The sequence below is a fragment of the Brachionichthys hirsutus genome, chromosome 24 (genome assembly GCF_040956055.1).
Source record: "Brachionichthys hirsutus isolate HB-005 chromosome 24, CSIRO-AGI_Bhir_v1, whole genome shotgun sequence".
NCBI lineage: Eukaryota > Metazoa > Chordata > Actinopteri > Lophiiformes > Brachionichthyidae > Brachionichthys > Brachionichthys hirsutus.
In genome coordinates this window covers 5,036,927-5,041,596 of record NC_090920.1, presented here as the reverse complement: position 1 = coordinate 5,041,596, position 4,670 = coordinate 5,036,927, and the positions used below count along the sequence as shown (strand labels likewise).

Below are 4,670 nucleotides of genomic sequence, written 5' to 3'. Positions count from 1 at the left end.
GATCCCCCCGGAAGAGCTAGAAGAAGTGGCCGGGGAGAGGGAAGTCTGGGTTTCCCTGCTTAGGCTGCTGCCCCCGCGACCCGGCCCCGGATAAGCGGAAGAAAATGGATGGATGGATGTTATTAGCTAACAGGCATTTATGTAGAGCTATAAAACTTTCTTATTCCCTTTAGTGAATATTTTTATTTTAGTTAAATGAAATGTGTAAAGTAAAAGGCTCTGCTTACTGATGTTAGAAGAGTGTTTTGGCTTCTTCTTTCTTCTTTCACAGAGAAACTGCGCCCCTGTGTGGACGGTTTGATTCTCTGGTTGGGGATCAGTGGTTTCTTTTTTTCTTCTTTTTTTTTTAATTATAAGCTTTATTAACAAAACAATGACATACATATATACACGTATGCTTGCAAAAGGGGGCGGCTCGGTGGCGCAGTGGTAGGCACTGTTGCCTCACAACGAGGTGGTCGCGGGTTCGTCTCCGGCTTGTGTCGTCTCCGGGGAGACATGTTCCCCCCGTGTCTGCGTGGGTTCTCCCCGGCTTCCTCCCACCGCCAAAAACATGTGGCCTAGGCTGATTGGTGACACTAAATTGTCCATAGGTGTGAGTGTGTGGCTGGTTGTATGTCTCTGTGTTGCCCTGCGATGAACTGGCGCCTTGTCCAGGGTGTCCCCTGCCTCTCGCCCATTGACTGCTGGGATTGGCTCCAGCTTGGTCCGCGACCCGATAACGGGATAAGCGGTTGGGACAATGAAATGCTTGCGAAAGGAAGGCATGAGAAGGAATATAAGCAAATACAAAAACACTAATATCAAAATCTACTATCAATATTCCAAAGGTGTGATCATTTGTGATATTCATCCAACATAGCTCTAACAGAGAATAATATAATATCACTAATATAAGTATACGTGCAAAAGGAAGGAAAGAATGAGAAGGAAAATAAAAGTAATAGCAGACCAAGAATCACATATACTATCGAGGTTCCAATGGTGTCATTTGTGAAAACCCAGATTTTTTTTTAATAGTTACAGCATTCCACATTTATTAGCATAAGATAATGTCACTGTAACTGTGTATTAAGAAATAAGAAAGTCAGTTTAACTGGAACATAGAGCACATGAACAAAGATAGTACAGAAGTTTACGGAGGTAGAGTAGAGAAAAGTTAGAAAGAAAAAAAAAGAGGTAGGAGTCCCATTTTCAGAAATGTTCCACTATGTATAAATTTCACATTCAGATATCAGTCCCTTACTGGATCATCAGCCATGATGCGCTTGCCTTCTATGAACCCAAACGGGCCCCTGAAACCTTCCTAGCCTGGTCGATTCTGGGCCACAGTGCTTGTCTGGACCTCCAGTCCTCCGGGGTCAGGTCCTCAGCAAAGCGGATCCCTTCCTCCTTGCACACAGGAGAAGCTTTCGTCTGTCTCCAGATGTCATCTCTCGTATTCCTTCTCACAAACGTGATGATAATTTGCCGTTTCTTGTTCTCTGTCGGTCGTCCCACTCTGTGAACAACGTCGACCTCTTGGTCCATCTTTGCCTTCAGGTTTGGAGCAATTCTACCCAGAAGCTCCACCACTTCTGTTCTGACATTCTCGTTCGTTTTCTCCTTTTTCCCTTTGATGCGAAGGCAACATCTCCTTTTGTCTCTTTCTTGATTCAATAAACGACCTTTCATGTCATCATTATCTTTCTTGAGAGAGTCGATCTGTTTTTCCATGTGTTTCACTTTCGTTTTACACTCTTCCAGCTCCTCTGAGTTTTGCAGCGCTGTTTTAATAGCAGCAGCTAGCATGGCGCTGTGTTGTTGCATTTGTGTGCTAACCTCCTCAATGCGGTCGTCGACACGTTTTCCAAGAGACTCAATAGCTTTCAGAATGACACCGATGGATTCAGAGTCCTTCTCTTCAGACGTACCTTTCGGTTTCTTCTCCGTGTGAGCTTTTTCCGGACTATTTGCAGGGGTTGTCGACCTTCTGTCCCGTTTGCTGCTGCTTCCATCGGAGTTGAGTAGTCGTGCTCTTCGTTCCTTTGGGTCGTAAACTTGAGGTTTTTCGCTGGCGAAGGTTTCGTGCTGTGAGTTTTCTTCATGTTCGGGCTGGAACTGTAAGGGACGTGGAATATATGCACTCAAAAATATCACATAGGGACTTCGATAAGGAGCTCAAACGGAAGCGACTGCTTAGTACGCCATCTTCCTCCGAACTCCTCGGGGATCAGTGGTGATGCTATTCTCACACGCAGTGGATGTTGATGTTCTTCCTGTAGCACCATTGTTCCTACAAAATAAAATTACTGAAAGCAGAAGGTGAGCAGTGATCGTCTCCACATCCAGAACTACTTGAGTGTGTCTTACATATATTGTACAATCTGGTTAAGGACCAGCCCAACTGCAGGGACAGAACTTGAGACCCATAAGTGAACCTTTAACCCACTGGACCCAGAGAGAAGCAAGAAAAAACAATCAACAGATCAATGGTCGATTTATTGACACTTATCAAACGTTTTCTCACATAAAGATATGTCTGACGGATCCCACCCTTGAACTCACGCTTCCCCACTCATTAAAGCGCCTGGATTCGCCGGGGCGCATCAGATACTGGCGTCCCCTGTAATTAGGATGCTCGTAGAAGATCCAGTGTCCGTCCTTCACATTACAGGAGTGGACGTCATTGAAATGGAAGCGTTCCAGCAGTGAGAGGCAGTCGTCGGCCAACTCCATCATCTGCCCTCCGAACTCTGTGCAATCTTAGATCCTCATCCTGTGAGCGCCTTGGTTCTACAGCGAGGAGGAGGAGGAGGCTCGTCAGATTGTCGAGCCGTAAAGAACAACCACATTGTGAGGTGATGCCAGACTGAGGCTTACCGTGGGAATCACACGGCAGGATCTCACAGAGTCATTGAATCCCATCCAGCGCTGGTAGTCTGGGTAGTCCCCCCTCCTCAGGAAGTACTGGTATCCCATGAAGTTGGGTCTCTCATAGACCATCCACTCATGGAGTTGCAGCTGTTGAAGTGGGAATGCAGGTCAGAGCATTCACTGCTGCACTCATAGTGGCGGCCCTGGAAGTTCCTGTCCTCATAGAAAGATGATCTACGTTTTTCCTCAGATCTGAGAACTTGGTGATCCATACTTTCGTCTAGAGACGAATGTGAACCTGGTGTATTGGGACAACTCTTGGTGATGATTGGATGGAAGGGGTAGAATTAAGGGGCACAAATAAATCCATTGCACTTTCTTCTCAGAACACTGTGTATTTGTCACTTTGTGTTTGTCCATGTTGTGTGTTCACTGCGGTGTGCACAGCCCTCTACGGCGGTAAGCAGGTAATAAAATCAATAAAATAGGAATAGGCTAGGCTGCCAAGAGGGCAGGTGACGGTCACAATCACTATAAGAATAAAAAGAGAAAAAAAAGAAAAAAAAAAAAGAAAGATGATCTACAGCAGGGGTGTCAAACTCATTTTCTCAGAGGGCCACATCAGCATTAAGGTTGCCCTCAAAGGGCCAGTTGTAAATGTAACATCGTGTAAATGTAACTAAATGTAATGTAATGTAAATAAAGTGTAACTACTCCTTAACATGCTGCTAAATAACTGTATTTACTACTACATACTTAATTAAATTATAAATATTACATATGCAATTGCATAGTTCTCAAAATATATCGATACCTTACTGCTGTAAAAATATCCGTATTATGTAATCGCCGGCGTCTGTCTGTAATTTGTTCTTCAATATCTCCATTGATTATTGACGGGGTGGGGGGCTCTATCTCACCACTGAATATCATCTGGGTCGGATCCAGATGGAGTCAGCAACAGATATTTAATTTTAACATTAAAACCATTTACAGATTAGAAATCAGTTACAAATACACATCAACTCTGATTCACTTTTACTTTCCAGCATTTTACAAGAACAAATGTCTGCACAAAGCTCTTGCGGGCCACAAAAAATGACGTGGCGGGCCACATTGGCCCCCGGGCCTTGAGTTTGACACATATGACCTACAGGATACAATTGAGGTAAAGGACGCAAATCAAGAATCTTATGTTCGGCACTCCATGCGACAAGGCCTCCATCGCACAGGCATACCTTACCTTACCCATGGTGCTGGCTAACAACGGACACAGTAGCCGGTGTCACGAGCTCCACACCGCCCTTTTAGCCCACCGATGATGATGATTGTCATCCGAAATAGACTCGTCGGATCTTTCACAGTCACACGGCTGGGAAGTAGCCAATCAGCTGTTTTCCTGTCATTCTGAATTTTCTGGTTGATGGTGCAACTCTAATCAATAAACTGACAAAGAAGCGCCTTGACTGAAATAGAAACATGCTTCTTTCTCCATTATCCATTATCCATCCAGGTGTGTAACCATACATTATTTATTTTTAATAATGTTTTATGTATTTCTTGTTATTTTCTATTTCATAGAACTGAAATTAAATTGTTGATTTCATTTGAAACTGACAGGTCATCAGTCCGAACAGGAAGGCAACAAACAAAAGACCCAATATGACAATTTAATATGTTTTTTCAAAACATTTTTATTCAATGGATGCTATCTCAAGAATGTCTTTGAGGTTTGAATTGTTATAAATGATGAAAAGAGAGCAAAATATAAATAATTCTCAAAGCCACTTTTTTCAGAAATTAACCCCTCCGGT

The 4,670-nt window shown here is 43.6% G+C and overlaps 1 pseudogene; it reads right to left on the bottom strand.

Annotated features, from left to right (window-relative positions):
• Nucleotides 1-2,505: 2,505 nt before the first annotated feature.
• On the bottom strand, nt 2,506-3,128 carry LOC137911877 (gamma-crystallin S-1-like; annotated as a pseudogene).
• Nucleotides 3,129-4,670: the final 1,542 nt, after the last annotated feature.